This window comes from Aulonocara stuartgranti (assembly GCF_965226115.1).
Source record: "Aulonocara stuartgranti genome assembly, chromosome: 7".
NCBI classification, from domain to species: domain Eukaryota; kingdom Metazoa; phylum Chordata; class Actinopteri; order Cichliformes; family Cichlidae; genus Aulonocara; species Aulonocara stuartgranti.
Genome location: NC_138945.1, coordinates 67,173,307 through 67,190,562, shown reverse-complemented (window position 1 = coordinate 67,190,562; position 17,256 = coordinate 67,173,307). Strand labels below are relative to the sequence as shown.

The 17,256-nt window shown below is 42.4% G+C and overlaps 1 protein-coding gene across 4 annotated transcripts in view; it reads left to right on the top strand.

Annotated features, from left to right (window-relative positions):
• The first annotated feature begins 5,184 nt into the window (after window positions 1–5,184).
• The window catches only part of kcng4a (potassium voltage-gated channel, subfamily G, member 4a), a 32,893-nt gene continuing 20,821 nt past the window's right edge, over window positions 5,185–17,256 (top strand). Inside the window, exon 1 of one of the 4 annotated variants that reach the window (XM_082540052.1) lies at window positions 5,185–5,486. The gene's annotated coding sequence lies outside the window, so the exon portion shown is untranslated. Of the gene's footprint in view, window positions 5,487–10,908; window positions 11,164–14,786; window positions 15,396–17,256 lie in introns of those variants that run through there. The other 3 variants (XM_082540053.1, XM_082540050.1, XM_082540051.1) reach the window with 3 other exon arrangements.

Here is a 17,256-nt window from a genome sequence, read left to right as displayed (position 1 = left end):
GGCATCTAAATTATTTTAGTTTTAGTCGATCATATGTACCAAATATCATTGTCGTAGCAGACGAAACCTAAAACTGACTAAATATAAAGTGTAAAAGACTGTTATGTTTTTACCAGTGACAGTTGCTCCACATAGCAAAGTTTCTTATTTTTCTATACAGCGCATCGTTTTTTATCCTCATGCATTAGTTTTTATTTAGATATCGTCTTTTTTTTAGGATGGAAGGAAAACAGTGAAAATGGCTGTTGTTGTTGTATAATTATAATGTGTTTTGAATAAAAGCTGCATTATAATATACAGAACTAGAGTGAAAGTCAATGTCGACAGGTCACGTGTTGGAGATCTTGTCAGAATTGGTGGAATTAGTGAAGACAGAAAAGTACCAGCCAGATGTTAATCTATCATGTAATGCCATCTGGAAAGTGTCTGATTAGCAATGGCTTAATTTCTCAGCATGACAGTGATCCCAGACACACTGCCACTGCAGTAAATGTACACCTGAATGGTCCCAGCATCGAAAAACACCGAATGTCCTTTAAGCAGCCTGGAGAACTGTTTTAGAAGACTCTTAAATAAATGACAAGTACTCTTACTTAAGGGGAAGATGGTCATGCCAGACATTGACTTTCAAGCTTGTTAGAAGCGTACAAACTGTGCTTTTGCCTTACAAACTGTTTTCCGATGTACCGTCTCACATTTCCAACTAATCATTGCACCAATGTCTTGCTTTCCCAACAAAAGATGAAGAAATGAGGAGCGGCACTGTGTGCTGATCCCTGCAGCCGTGTGCTGGTGTGAAGCTAAGACTGAATCCAAAAAATAATACAAACTTCAAACTTTCACCACCCCAGTTTTCATCACGCTACACAATTGACTGTATATATGACACAGATAGAAACTTCAATGCAAACGCACAATGTGGCACTGTAGACATTTGACCTTGTTATTGACACATTACACTGTTCAAATAAACACTCTACAATGTTGCTGTTTTTCTCTGTTTGTGTGGCTTAAGTTTCCAGCTAAGTCTATTTTTCTGTAATAACTAGCCTATTTTTATTTATTCATTCTATTTATTGTTACTTTTATCCTTAGTGAAAGCCGAACTGAATTTCATTTTACTTTGTATAATGACAATAAAGGCCACTGATTCAAACAGGAGTGGGACAGCCTTGAAGATCTTCACAAAGTATATTTGCACAAAAGGCTCAAAAACACCTCAAAAGCTAAAGTCGAATCGTAGGATAATGACAGTAGCGCTAACTGAGACTCATCACTTTCATGATGATGCTGATGGTCTGTCTGGTGACTCACTCGCTTTATGTTTGTTGTGTCCACAGATGATGTAGGCGTTTAACACTATCAAATCAAAATGCTCAAGAAGTGTTAGAAACAGGCTTTTCAGTCACGGCAAAATACTGAATTTTGTGCATCCCATTAGAGCAAACGGGACAGAGAAGGCAGCAGCAGAGTACCAAACTGATAAGGCTGTAATAATAACACACACGCTGTTGTCACAGTGAGCCAGACTGCAGGCCAGCTACACTTAATGCATTTCCATCCAAATGAGTGAGACCTACAGTAAGAAGCTGGGGCCTGTGATAAGTCGCACATTAACCCAACATGAGCGTATGCTGTACTGTTGGACGCTGTGCTGTGATGGAGGTGTTCAATAACCCAAACTCGTCTGAGTCCTCACCTTCTACCAGCACCTTCTCGGCACTCTGTCTTCTCTTTTTCTCCTCTCTGTCACGGAGACTGATTTCACTTGTCTGTATTTCCTCACCTTTCCAAACCCAGGTGCAGTTAGTTTAAAATATGACTTCTCAAGCTGTGTTATAAAATGCTGACATGTTTAGAGGGGACACTCTGATTAACAATGAGGGCAGCTAATGCTCACACACCATGCTGCCCAGAATAAACAGAGAAAAGTGCAAACACATGACTGGAAAGACAGCGGCACGCACTGCAGCCAAAGGCAAACATGGCCAAACATGACAGAAGAATGTTTATGTAACATTTCACACCATATGTCTGCTTATTAGATTAGAGATAAGCTTATAATCAGAATTTATCAGAGTGCAATGATTTGTCTTCCTTCTCTCACCCCAACCAATCACAGCAGATGGTCCCGCCCCTCCCTAGCCTGGTTGTGTCGGAGGTTTCTTCCTGTTAAAAGGGAGTTTTTCCTTCCCACTGTTGTCAAAGTGCTGCTCATAGGGGGTCATATGATTGTTGGGTTTCTCTCTTTTTTGTTTGTGTTACGGCCCTAGCCTCTCTCTCTCTCCTGAGGGTGGCTGTGTGGGCGTGTCCCACTACCTCCCCTGCCTGAGATGTCACCTTTCCCTCCTGTACAGCTGACTCCCATCAGCAATTAAGGGTATTTAAGCCCAGAGCAGGGGGAGCTCTGGGCCAGAGTGCCATTTTGTGTGGGTCCAGCTAGTGAGCTGAGTGTCTTGTGGTTTCCAGCTAGTGAGCTGAGTGTCTTGTGGTTTCCAGCTAGTGAGCTGAGTGTCTTGTGGTGTTTCCAGCTAGTGAGCTGAGTGTCTTGTGGTGTTTCCAGCTAGTGAGCTGCGCTTTCCTTTTGACTTTTTGCCTTACTGACCGACGCCTGAGTTTTGTTTGTTTCTTTTAGTTGAATTACTTCAATAAAACTGTTTTATTTAACTGTTTTGCCTCCCTGCCTAGCCCCCCCCCCCCCCCCCCCCCCCAGGGGAACGTAACATTTGCTTTATTGTAGGGTCTACCTTACAATATAAAGCACCTTGAGGTGATTGTTGTTGTTATTTGGCGCTGTATGAATAAAATTGAATTGCAAATAAATCTGTATTTTATTTATAATACAACATAGAAAACACATCACTTATTTAAACAAAGAAAATGTGCCATTTTAAGAAAAACAGGTCATTTTGAACTTTCTTGTCTGATACAACATTCTAGCTGTTTAATAGTTTGTTGTATTTTTGTCTCATTATTTTCTGCAGGTGAAAGGTCAGGATCAGAGTCAAGCCTCTTCAGTGCAGTATGACGATTAGCATGGTGTTGCTGAGCCATGCAAAAAGACCTGATGTATGTGTTGCTCTAAAACAGGGGTGTCAAACTCAAATACACAGTGGGCCAAAATTCAAAACTGGATCAAAGTCGCGGGCTAACATTAATATTCATTGAAAAAAAATCTTCCTCCAAATATAACAAGGAATCTTTTCTTATGGACTCAAGTTTTGCTGAAAAACTGAGTATGGAACAAGCAAAGCTTAATACTAAACAATATATATAACTTATATAAACGTATATATAACTTAATATTGCACACATGCAAAATCGAAATTCCAATTAAATAACACATCAGTGGAATTCATTTCTTAAATAAAAATTGTATTTGCAGCCAAAACACCAACAGAGCATTCTGGGAATTGTAGTATTAGCAGTACATGAACTGTATAATACCAGCAGGTGATGTATGTGTTGCTCTAAAACCTGCGTATACCTTCCAGTATTTCCAGATGTACAAACTGCCAGTTCTGTAGGCACCTCCATACCATCAGACATACAGGCTTCTGAGACCTGATAACTAAACAGATGATCTCTCTCCTCTTTAATCCAGAGGACGTGGATCCAGGCTTTCCAAAACTAATTTCAGATTGTGATTTATCTGACCGCAGAACAGTTTCCACTTTGCCTCAGTCCAATTTAAATGAGCTTTGGCCCAGAAGAGACAGTGGCATCTGGATCGTTTTCACAAATGGCTTCTTCTTCTTTGCATGACGGAGCTTTAACCTGCATTTGTGGATGGCATGGTGACACAGACCATGACTCCTGAACGTGTCCCTGAGCCCGTGAAGTGATTTCCACAAGAGAATCATGCTTGTTTGTAATGCAGTGCCACATAATACCCAATCACGTTGCTGAACTTCCAGTGAACCTCATTAGTATTAAAATGTTCTTCACCTAACTGTGTTTCTGATAACAAAGTTACATGAGTCATGTGGGTATTCTTACATGCAAAGCCCAAACTAAATGTAACAGGATTGTAACCAAGCAAACAGAAAATATGATCTTCACTGGTGCACGAACCAGTTCTTCAATATACTGAAGATTTTGTTGTTACAAAGGAGAAGAACTGAGTAGAAAAGCAACTATTCTTTGCTAGATTTTTCAACTTGTAAGTGCCTCCTAGTTTGCAAAGAAAAGTATATATTGTAAAAGCTGGAACCTACTACCTCCCTCAAAGCCAACCCCTGTTTCAAAGGTTATCAGCCTGTTAAATCGCTGTTATCAGTTACTGTCGCTGTCGTAATACCAGCAAGCAGCCCTCTCCATATGCTCCCTGGGTATCCTGAGCCTGCTATTTTATGGTGGTGGTACTGTGTTGCTGAACCAAAATTAAGAGCTCACTTCAAGTTTTTTCCACTTTAAAAGGGCAAAATAATCCCCTGTATCTGGAGCCGTCTCTAGTGGCAGTGGCATAAATCATCAGATGACCTTCTCGAGGAAAACTTCTGGCCTTTTTTTTATGTCAGTTAGACATGCCTCTTTTAGGGTTGTGTTCAGGCAGACCCTGTTCACAGAGCAGCAGCAACACCTCCAGTAAGCTAATAGGTAACCAGAGAGAAATGTGATTTAGCAGGTGTTTGCACATATGTCATATCCTGGCTGTGCAGTATGCCCGACTCACAGGCACGACTGAAACTCAAAAATACAGCTTTATTGCTGGTGTGCAGGTGTTTCAAAATGATACTAAACGAAACTGGAATTCTGGAACCTAAACATACAACAAACACACGGGGAGAAATTATTAACGCTGATTCTTTGATCCCCATGATAGAACAGAGAAAACCCGACTCAGAGTGGTCAAAACATTTATAATTCTTTATTCAATCATCTTCCGGGAGAGAGAGAGCCCTGCACAGCCCAAAGCCTGTTACAGAAACTCTAACATTAGAAGCTCAACATGAGTCTCATATAGGTGTTATTTCTGTACTTCAGACGTCACACACAGTTTCAGTTTCGATACAAACAGCTCCTTATATGTCAGTAGCTTCCTCTTTTTCTGTTTAGCTTCCTGTACAGCTTGCAATAACTTCCCCTTTCTGAGGTCTGTTGCCAGGGCAACCTGTCACCCTTAACCTAGTCTTGTCTCCTCTGAGCTCAGTTTTTAAAGGCCTCTCATATTAAAATTAGAGATGGACCGATCCGATATTACGTATCGGTATCGGTCCGATACTGACCTAAATTACTGGATCGGATATCGGAGAAAAATAAAAAATGTAATCCGATCCATTAAATATCACGAAAGCACCTCACAAAACTTGCAACACGCCGTAACTCACCTCAGAACGTTAGCACGTCGGAGCAGTATGCATCACGTGATAGAGCGGCTGTGGCATGCGGGACCTGTCGGTGGTCTGGATAGCATGTGGAGCTTCGCTAGCAACCCGGCATTTCATCTCCGACAAAGTTATCCCCGAGAGAAGTAAAGCAAGTGTGTAAGTCCATCTCTGAATGTTTGTAAAGCATTCCTGCGTTAAGCTTAACAAGCGACTGCGTCTTCTTGCTGCTACTTCAATCATGAAACTGCTTAACGATCAGCTGATCGGCTTTTCTGTTGCGAGTCCGTCTCTCTGGTTTGTTTTTGGTCCACTTTGCACCAGAAAGAGGAAACCAGCGGCTGAACAACAGCAGCACGTTTAAGCTTGATCAGCTGTTGTTAGAATTTATTTATTATTACTTTCTACACCAGGATCTTTTTCTACGTAGCTGACGCTGGTAACTGTGCAGGGGCGGATCTAGCAAAGTTTAGCCAGGGGGGCCGATAGGGCATTAACAGGGAAAAGGGGCACAAAGACATACTTTTCTTTCTTATTCTCATTTAAAATGTCGAGCTTTTAATAAATAATTATCTGACACCCAAAGTTTTAATTTGATGCAAAATGAATAGAAGTCATTTACTGTATATAGTGACTATTAAGTCTAATATATATACCCTAGTAAGCTATAGTACTTTTTCCTTTGGGAGGGTACCATCTGTGCAGTCTGCAATTTTGTTGAAGAAAGATGTTGAATCTATTTAATATTTCTTGAAAAATAATTTATTTCTGTGCATTTTTTTTCACACTGCATCAAATTAAGGTTGATTACGTCGATTAAGCATCATGAGGTGGCGCGTGAGGGGTGGTTCCCTATTTTTTATTTATTTATTTTTGTTGTTGCTGGGAGTTGGAACCCTATTAGTTAGGTTGCTTAATATTTATGCTAAGTACTCTTTAAAATACCAGAATAGGGAGGATGGTGTAGGTTTAAGTTTATTAGATTGATCAGTATTGCTGAACTATGAAATATTTTTTTTTGCATACAGGTATAACAGAATAGCTTTAGTGTAGTTGTTGTTTTAAACTTGAGTATGAACTTATACAAAATGCAGCAAGATATTTAAAAAACTGTTTTGTTGATTAAAAAACACTATATCGGATTCATATCGGTATCGGCAGATATCCAAATTTATGATATCGGTATCGGTATCGGACATAAAAAAGTGGTATCGTGCCATCTCTAATTAAAATACATAAAACAATATAATCAGAAAATAAGCATTAAAATATATATATATTTCTTAACAATACACAGCAGGAATGAGAGAGAACGCGACAGTGGGCTGAGGGAAACAGGCTTAAATACACAATACAATGACGAGGGAACAGGAAACATGGGAAACACAGCTGAGACAAATGAACAAAACGAGACAGAGGAAGAAAAACTAAACACACTGAACATGAACCACAAGACTGTCAAAATAAAACAGGAACATAAAGACACAAACTCCCAACATGGCACAGGAACATACAACAGAACAAGAAAAAGAAGGAAAAAAGGGAGCGCAGGAGGTAGACATGATGGGCTGGGGAAACATGGGAATGAACACATGGAAGGGAAACAAGACACAAAGACCCACACAAACTCAAACACACGGAGGGGACACAGAGGACAAAGACACAACGGGAACCTAAATGTATAAGAAACTAACATGGAAGAAACTCAGGACTAACTACATGAGCCTTAAATAATTGGAGATGATTTAATTGGAAACTAAATGTAACAGGATTGTAACCAAGAATTGTATGTTTATCGCAGTTTCAGGAGCGGGGCCACGCCTCCAAACGCACTCCTTCCAGTTCTCATCTATACATGTTCCCGCAGTTCTACAAGCCGTTCATTCGCGTTCACGTGCCCCACTCTCCCTCCCCTTTTCAGTTCTTTAACTTCTTCACTTCTATTTCGTACACGAGGATCTGCCAGGCCCGGGAGCCGCCACCAGTCCCCTTCGAGGCCTTCCCCAAACCGCAGCTCAATGCATGACCAAGCCCTTCACCTTTACCACTAAAAACCTAACCAAACCTAAAATGAGAGCGTGGGCCCAGCGAGTTAATAAACATAATAAAAAATGTCACCAAAGCACCAGAGACTGAAAATGCTGCATCAAAAGGACCCAGAACCATGACAGCAGCTGTTTGTCAAAGAAACCTCTTCTTCAGGTTGTTTAACTAGACTCTCTGTTCATGGTGCTTGAGTCACAATGTCAAACAAAATTATTTACATACAATATTTTAAAATGAACACTTTATTTCCTGTAGTTGTTTAAAAAGTTGTCTGCTTTTTGTAGACACAACACTGGTTTGTTCTCTGAGTTAGTTGCCTTTAGGTGTCTAAATGAAAACAATGGAAGACCTTCAGAAAACTGTGAGAACTTTTGCTGATGACCACTAAAGTCTGACTCCCTGACAGAGGGAAGGGGTGGCTCAAGACTTTTGCACAGTTTTATGTTTATTGAGTCTATTCTGTATAGTTCAGCTTGATATGAATTCATTTGACATCCATATTTTTTCTTCCACTTTATTAAATCATGAATGTAAATAGTAGCTGCATAATGACGTCAGAGATATGCAGATTGGTGCATGACAATTATGCCCACGCTGTCGGGTATGATGTCCTCAGAATATGTAATATGTAATGGTGTTATAGGCTGAAGCAAGAAACAAGGAACATGAAAAGTAACTTTTGCACGAGCATCCGATCCCTGCAGCCATGTGTGGATTTATTTTCAGGGATGTGTGAATCCGTGCACCACTGCCAGAGTTTGAAAATCCATTCAAGAGTCGCGCTGACCTCAGAAATGAAGCAAGAAACTAGCAAGAAGCCCATGTTTTCTACTATTTTTTTTTGTGTGTGTGTGTGTGTGTGTGTGTGTGTGTGTGTGTGTGTGCATGCGTACATTGAGAAGCTTTCTTGCTTCTTCATACTCCTCAAGTAGCAACTTCATAATACTGATGAACACAGAAAGAATCTAATGTGTGGGAATGTTAAAGGCACGACATGAGTTGTGAAACCAACTAACTCCATCTCTCAAATAATCAGTATCTATTTAATTAACATAATTAATTAGCCAGGTAATAACCTGGCTAGATTAGGTTCTTCTTCTTCTTGCCAGAGATGCTATCACTGTATTAAGAGCTCTGTTTTGATCCCAGGTTACTGTGTACTGTGTTTCCTGTAACAAGATATAAGAGGGAAGAATACCCACGTAAAAGCTTGAGAGTGTAATGAGAGTCGCTGTGTTTCCAACCATCCAGATACTGTTTCGTTGGTTACCTTTTAGAAAGGAAACTTCAGGGATGAACTCATGGGGGGTGGAAAAACACCGCTGGCGACCTCTGACCAAAGCTCTGATGAAACAGGCTACACCTCAGTAACTTCTCTCAGATAACTCTTGCAAACTTTATGTGGCAATTATTTATTTTGCAGGTTACACCGTCATTAAGGACATAAAAACTAGACTCCCCGAGTGCTTTTACTTGATTTGTTATCATCTCTAAAATCTGGAATGTAGCAGTGGGAATATATGAGCCAAGATTGAGGAACAGGTCAAAAGTAATTTCAAAGCTTTGCCTTTTTTAGCTGAGAAATCGCTCCAGAATGAGATCATTCATCTCTCTGGGCCAAGAACAGCAACATCTCTGCATTTTTACATCTCCTCTTTTGGGTGATGGCAGCTTCTTGCATCTCTGGGCTCTTACAATATGCAGAAGCAAAGCTTTCAGCCAGCAGCTGAGACACAAATTGAGTGTTGAGTGTTTTTCCAGTGGTTGCTTGATAGTTTTGGAGCAGTCTTTTTAAAGATAGCTTCCCTGTGAAAAGAAGGGAAGAAAAGATGAGGGTGGAGGTTTCCGATGGGTTGCTTATTTTAAATCCTCAGGCTCTCACCTTGGCGAGGTCAGTGCTGATTACGCAAAAACTACTACTACCAAAATTCATTCAAAAGTTGGCAGAGTAACAAAGTGCCCTTTCAACTTTGCTTAGTGATTGTAATTGAAATAAGCCCCTCAGAGGGCCCTGCAGTTAACCTGAATATTAACTACTTGACCTACCTTAATATTCCTCCAATGCTGACTTTAATTACTTAAAAGTAAATTAGTGATGTGGGCTGGATCCAGAAGAAGACAGACCAAACTGGAATCTTTAACTGGATGTGATTGAAGTGGGATGAAAAGAAGAAATTTAAATTAATGTCAGGGATGGACACACGGCGAAAACAGAGACAGCGGTGAGCTTTGCCTACCACGCGGTCCGCTGTATAGGATTTTCTTTTATGCTGAATAGGATTTGGAAGTCAGTAGGGAGCCTTGTTGATAAGCTATGAACCTGTTTTGAATATAAATGATCCCGAGAAGCGAACACAACGCTGGCTCATTTCGAGTGATTTCGCCCACTGGAGGGTGTGCAGGTCTGAATATTTTTACATTAGGAATATGCATTTGAATTCTGCGAATCCGCCTTCACTTATTATTAACGAGGCTGAAGTTAGTAATGATTACAGTATTAATGATGAGTCCAGCTTAATCTAATCTAAAGACAACGATGACCAGACCCTGAAATCGGGGATTTCATCTAATGTCATGTTTTTTTCTTTCGAGCACTCTGACTCTATGAAACACAGCTCTTCTCCACCCACTCTGTGTGTGTGTGTCTGTGTGTGTGTTTAATATATAAACAAGAATTACACGAACAAACATGCATGTTGTTGATACACCTTGGTTTTTATGCCAAAAATAATGTCATCTGTCAGTTGTGCTCTGGGATGTTTGGAGGTTCTTTGATAAAACACTGTGTGAAATAAATATGTTATTGCTGCTCTCAAATATTACAATTAAAGACCAACAATGTTAAAAGGCTATAAGAATAAAATCACATGTTTTCTTGTTGTGGGTCGGACACCAATAGTCTTACAAGCTGCAAACCACGCGTGGTGCAATGTCAGAGCTAATAAGGTCAATGGGCCTAAACGCTGTTAAAGAGTGTTCTGCTGTTGCTGTGATTCCTCATGTCTCCATCTTCAAATATACACGAGCCTGCTTGTTATTTTTTCTTTGTTGTGGTTTCTTTTTCTTTTTGCCTGAGAGTGTACAAGACAAGTGCAAACCAAAGGATTTGTTTTTGCTCTTAAATTTTTGGTCCACAGTGACAGTTTCAGGCAAAACATGGTGGATCAAACGCTGCGTATATGTTTAATTCATAGGAAAAGAAACCAACAAGATTATCTTTGTATCACACAAACTCAGATGTTAGAGACACTAATTGAAATGGACCTTATGTAAATGCTGTCTACCTACATCAGCCATAGGTTTCATCAGCCGGTCCTTTCCTTGCCCTCTTGCAAACATATTTTGCATTGTCAGTGCTTTACCTCTGTTTTCTGAATTTCACTAGCAGGGACCACTCCCTTGGCAACGATGAGCAACGAGGGATGAGGAAGTGTGATTAGTGCTGCGGTTTGGGGAAGGCCTTGAAGGGGACTGGAAACGGCTCTCGGGCCGGGCAGAACCCCCAAAGACAGCATCCCCTGCAGGAGCAAAGACTGGGCATAACAGAGGTTTTGGAGAATGTTGTGAATGTATACCAGGTAGGCTTGTGATGACCATCGACCCAGGAGCTCGATTAAGTGGTCAGGGATTCCTTTGCGGGAGGCAGAAGTCGCAACGCCGGTGAGGAAGGGAAGGCCAGGGAAGTGATTTGGAGGAATCCCGGAAGACGAGGGCGCTTGACGAAAGTTTGAGAGGAGCCATGTCCTGATTGGGGCGTGGCCAGATTCGGTGATGAACAGAGGATCTGAAGGTAAGGTGTGCTGAGATTTTCTGAGGTCGAGGTAAAGGGTTAGTGATTCGGAGGGTCTTATTTTGAAGTAGTATGTAGGCGTGGTGCTGCCCGATTGATTGGTTTGCTTCGTTTGAGGATGAAAATAAAGCGGTCTTCGGAGGCTGGGTGGATGACACTCATGCATGGGTGAAGAGTCGGATGGAACTTTGAGGATGAGGAGTTAAAATTCGGAACAGCGTACGCCAAAGAAGGCGAGTAGGAACGTGGCCTCCAGTGTGCACGCCAGGAAGTAATTGCTATGCTTCAGCTGGAGGGTAGAGATGCAGCGATGTTGTAGATCTGAAGTTGGGATTGATGCCGCTGAAATACGTCTTTATGGAGGGAATTTTGATGCTCATGAGATATGAAGCTGGATACTGTTGCGATGTCAAGTGACGGAAAGGGCAGGTTGAAGTTGTGATGTGATGAATAGAACGTGTTCCGAGCGGTCCAATAGGAGAACAATGTGCTTGCTGCAAGGCTATTTTATGATCGCTCTCTGGGAGATGCTGATGAGTTCTGCGATGCTGGGGTTTAGATCTCGAAAGACGTGGCTGAAAATGGAGGACCTGGGGTCGGAGCTGCCTCTGCGTAGGGCGCCAAGGCTCTGAATGTCTTCGGCCGTAGTAGCCCCCAAAGCCGGCAGAAGGGGCGGCATCTGTGAAGAGCAGGACGTCGTCGGGGTGGGGCAGCTGATCGTTGGAGAAGAAGGCGATGCCGTTCTAGTTAACGAGCAGAAGTTGCCAGAGACGCGATTCGGCCCTGGGAGAGCTATGCAGCATGGCGGAGTCGAGGAGTGGCTTTGGTTTGGATGTAGCGGGTGAAAGCAAGTGAGGGTTAAGTTTAAGCGTCCCAACGGGAAGAGCAGCCGTTGTTTGAAGCAAGAGAGAGCGAGGAGGAAGTTTTGGAGGACAAGGGTGATGCGATTGAGCTTTTTGATGGGCAGGACAGCCTGGAAACGTTCAGTGTCGAGGGTTATCCCGAGGAACTCCGGGGATGTTAAAGGTCCCGCGTTTTCTCTTCCGACTAAGAAGCGCTGAGTTCGGAGAAGACTGACCTCGGAGAGGATAATCCGTGAGCTGGTGGTGACGTGGGAGGGGGTATGACTGGGAGCCATCAAGGGGTGAAGCACCTATTTATTTATTTTTTAAATGAGGCAACTTCTAGTGCTGGAATGTGGATGGGGGGGAGGCTGGTGGGGTTGAGGGGGCATTCGGGGCGGGAATGGCCGCCGCCACAAAAGGAGCAGCAGTGAATATAGCGGCATTGAGGCAAGGAACAGCTGGACTCGTAGAAGTCGTGGCAAATGGTGCGGCCTCCGAGGTGCGTGATGGGCCTGCCCCGCCTGTCTGAACCGTGAGGCGAAGGCATGCTGGGGTGGAGATTGTGGGCTTAGAGGTTCTGGTACGGGAGCTGGGGTCAAGCGGGAGAGAACAGAGGGACGGCATGAGGACTGAATCGTTTTGGGCTGAGACTATGCAGGTGGAAGTGGGACATGACAGGGCGCCACACAACTTGCAGGAGAGAGAAGACGGGCGGCGAAGATGGCAGTAGATTTCCTGATCGGGACTGCCCCGGAAGGTGTCTTGGTTAAATTGCCGAAGGCGAGCAGCTGCCTGAGAAGCAAACTGAATGAGGTACTGGCAGAATACGCTGCCACCAAATCGTAACGCGAGGTTGCGATTTATAGGCTGAGGCCAGAGGGGGCGTGGAGGAGGAGTGGTCCCGCTCCTGAAATTCAGATGACATCTCCACCAAATGGCTTCCTTCATGCTTCTCCTTTATTTAATCATTTTGAGACTATTTTTACTCTCAGTTCTCTTAGCCCCCCCTCACTGGTCTTTATCCTGTGTGCATAGAGGCATTCTGTCTTTTCCCACCTTCAGTTAACCTGATCAAAACTCGGTAGAACTGAGATCAAACAAATATCAGCGGGGGAAGTTGGTTGGAGAATCACCGAGAGAAGAAAGAGAAGAAAGACTGTAAAATCAGAGCAGAGACAGAGAACAGAGACAGCTTTTAGGGTGGAAAAGTTTGACAACTCCATCGTGTGGGACCTCCAGGTAGCCATCAGTGTGAAAGCATCTGTTCAAACATTTATTTATTTATTTTTGAAATAGCCCAGTGACTCATTGCTTCTCTCCTGCACGCACCTCATGCCGTTGCTGATCAGACCCCTGGATGCTGGCTGCAGCGATCTCATCTCAACCCTGCTTGCCTGTGAAGGATTAAAGTCTTAATCCGCCAGACTGAAGCTTGCTATTAGTACCAGCAGGGCTGTGGTATTCATTGTGTTTTCTCATGCATGTGTGCATGTCTGTGTTAGCACTGCCGCGTTTGTGAGACGGATGGTGGACAGCTGCAGGTGTGTGTGTGTGAGAGATTAAAAAAATAACAGTGACCTGAGGGAAGAATGAGTTGATACAAGGGGGTAGTGCAGCAGATAAAGATGTTAGCTGGTTTAATGTTAGAGGCTTGGGTGTTCCCTGTCTACCACCTGTGCTAAAATTGAGACTGAAAACACTCCATGTGTCCATGTGGGTGTGCGAGTGATTCTCTCTCTCTGTCTTCACGTGTGTGATAAAGCAAAAGAAAGTGACACACAGCATTAAAAGGTTATATTGCATTACAGTCACAGTGCGGTGCCTAATCTGTTCAGCTGTGCAGGAATAAAAACAACCAAAACAGAAAACACAGAACTATTAGCCCAGCATGTGTGATCAGTGTCATGTTGCATACACTAACCAGCCCTCCTGTGCTGTAGGTTAATGAGTAGTGATGGAGGGATTAAATAAGCTGAATGTCTCTCACACACACACAGAGCACCACCTGCCTACCTCGTCAGTTTCCATCTCTTGCCTCACTAATGTGTTGTCTGCTCTGTTAGATGGCATAAAGGTGTGGCCAAAGTGTTTGCTTGTTTTAGCAGCTCCCTCAGGCACACACAACCCAATGAGCTGCTTCTCAAGGACAAACTTTGAGGCTGGAGATGCAAACAAGCCTGATGATATTTTATTCTCTGAACTCTCACCTTGTCTGAATTATACTGCATGAGTTTTGTTGGAACAGTTACACTTTTCAAAGGCAGTTTTAAACTCTCACATCTATTTATGTACTTGTGACGCAGTCCAAAGTTTGTCCAGCTGTTCAGTGTTACTAAGATTTATTACTGTCCTTCCCACCGGCGAGTTTTCCTCTTTTATGTGTGGCTTTAAATAGTAATTCAAACATCTGGTTCAACCTACAATGACTCTTCTTTTTTACATAGCCCATATCTTCCAGTAGTAAACAGCAGTAAACTATAGGAAGCAATAAGACCATCAGTTATTGAATTATAAGATTAGTTCAAGTAAAATATTTATAAAAAATCAATTTCACTCTGACGGCACCTTCTTCGTCGACCGTCCAATTTGCAGCGCAAACAGGCTCACCTCATCAGAACAGCACAGAGATGTTTGTGTTTTTTGATAAATCAGGTAACGTGAAATATTCTGTCTTGCTGTGTTTTCTTTAAAGCCACTAGTTTGGTCTTATTTACACATAAAACACAAGCTGACTGCAAAATTTGAGTCTGAATTGGAGCTCGAGTTCAGATGTGTTGGTGAAGGTAATTCCGGGGAGAACCGCGCCCCCTGTTGCGCGTGAAGCGGTCAGGGTAGGAAGCATGGAGGATAGCATCTCCTCAGTGTCCTTGAATTACACACTGTGTAAAAGGTAGCGGACAACAAAAGCCACCCGATGCCCGCATTTCTGCTGAAATGCCCCCTTTGTGTATTCTGGAACTTGCACACAGTCGCCTTTTCCCGGTCACTTGTGTACCTGCTGTCACCTTTACGCACACTTGAACTTGGGTAAGCTATCCACGGTCTTCTCTGTTGCGCACCACAGCGCCGACTCCCTCCTCCCGTGCTCTTCCTCCTCCTCCTCCTCCTCCTGCAGCACCGCTCCGTGAGCTGTAACGGGACACTTTCAGTGCTCCAAACCTTTACTCGCTTCCCATCAACGGTATGTTCAGACTGTCTGCGCGCCTTCCATCGGAGTGGATGACGCCGGAAAGGCGTCCCTGTGATTGTGACATGTGGTGGCTGGTGATGACCGCTGACTCCCTGACGTGGCGTTGAATGATCGGAGGAATTGAGAGGCGACATTGAGGGATTTTACTCAAAATCGATCCGGCCGTCTGAAATGAGCGCGGGGCTGAGGACGGTAAGGTGTGCTCATAAGTTGTATCGACGTCTGCAGGGGTTTTGTTTGTAGTTTTTATATTTGTCTGAAGTTGTAATGAAATACAAGTCTCTTTTTATCTCGCTAACACTGTAACACAGAGGAGGACAAATGATCACACTTTGTGTTTGAGAGTTTTATTTGGAACTAAGTGTATCCAAAATATGAAGTTGTTTCGAATCAATTGTAAGATTACGGTCTTTAAAATGTCCTTCAAACCACATTTGACTTTCGGGGTCGTATTATTATTATTATTATTATTATTATTATTATTATTATTATTATTATTATTATTATTTTCTTTTCTGCAAAAATCCTCCAAACGAGAGTTGGTTATATGATCGTAATTACGCGACAGATTTAACCGAGTTTAATTGGATATCTATTCGAGATAAGGGCGTAAAAATGTTTCCCAGTGTGTGCTTTTGCAAGTTGGGGAGAGAGAGACAGAGAGAGAGATTTTCCTGCTGAACATAAAGCATCCCTGCCTCTCCAGCAGCTCCTGACAAACGCAGTCACTGTTGACTGACTATGAATATAACATAAGCTCCCTGAATGAATGCTGCATGCAGCACAGCCACTTAATAGAAAACTCCCAGAGTCAAGAATCTAAAAAACAAAACAGAATTGTACGTATTCTCATTTTAATACAACTTTAACTTTTAGTCAGTTTCATAAGTTAATTGGAGGATTCCTAAATGTCACAATGTTCAATAAAACTCCGCTTACTGAATTCTAAAGAAAATGCACAACAATAGGAATTTCATTTTAACTGACTGACCATCTAACCTATTGGATTTGTGTCTATTGTTGCACCAAAATTAGCTGATAGTAACAGTGTAAACGCTTCCTTCAATTAACTTTACAGTAGGAAAAAAGAGGGAACTTCCATTAGGACTACAGATCAGTTAACTACAGTTTATCATTCTCTCCTCTTCCTGTGCGGTGGAAATGAAATACCAGCACCTTGACAGAACTGATTTATTGGTTCCTCAATAACAGGATCTTATCCTCCTGCATCTGAAGCACCGAAGCACTTGGGTACGATCCAGTTCGTCCAAGTGTCATTCACACATTCAATAAGCCTGTATGTACTTTACATGAATACTAAGCAGAACAATGACAATACTGCAGTGTTAGTGTTGGTGGTCCTGGGTAGAAAACTGTGAAATTTAAATTAGGATTATCTAAACTGTTGGGACATTTGAAGAAATGTCACTGTAGCATTTTATTCACACCAAAAGCTGCCAAGAGAAAAGTGGAGGACAGCCAAATATAAGGCAGCTGTATTGTTAGTAACAGGATACAAAAACAAACTACAGAGGATTATCTGAGTGTTTGTTGAATTCAATTAAATGTCAAATAACACAATAAGAGGGCTCACATTGAAATCAGAGTATTAACTATAACTCTTTAAAGCTCTGACACAACTCACCATTCTGGGCAACTTTAACAGCTAACAGTGCCAGTAAATTTCAGGGAAGTTGTTTTGCCAACGGCAAACATTTTGGACCTTGCGCTGTGCAACAGACACTGAAGCACACGGCCAGTAACGTACTCTGAGTGTGAATCATACCGTGAACCTGAACGTTCTTTTCTTCTGTTAGTCTTTCATTTTTAACAGATCATTTTTCTCTCAATGTGAACATGAGCAAAAAATTCCTCGCCTATGCATTCAGCAACGGGCCATTTATAGCAGTACAGCAAGTGTGACTGTCTTCTTTCTCATTGAAAAGAAGTGAAAGAGGAGGGAGGAGCTTCTAGCACTGCAGTCTCCTTTAGGTTTCTCAGTCTTGGGTCTGTCCTCAGTCTTTCCTATTCTTGCTCTGTGTTGTCGTATATGCCTTA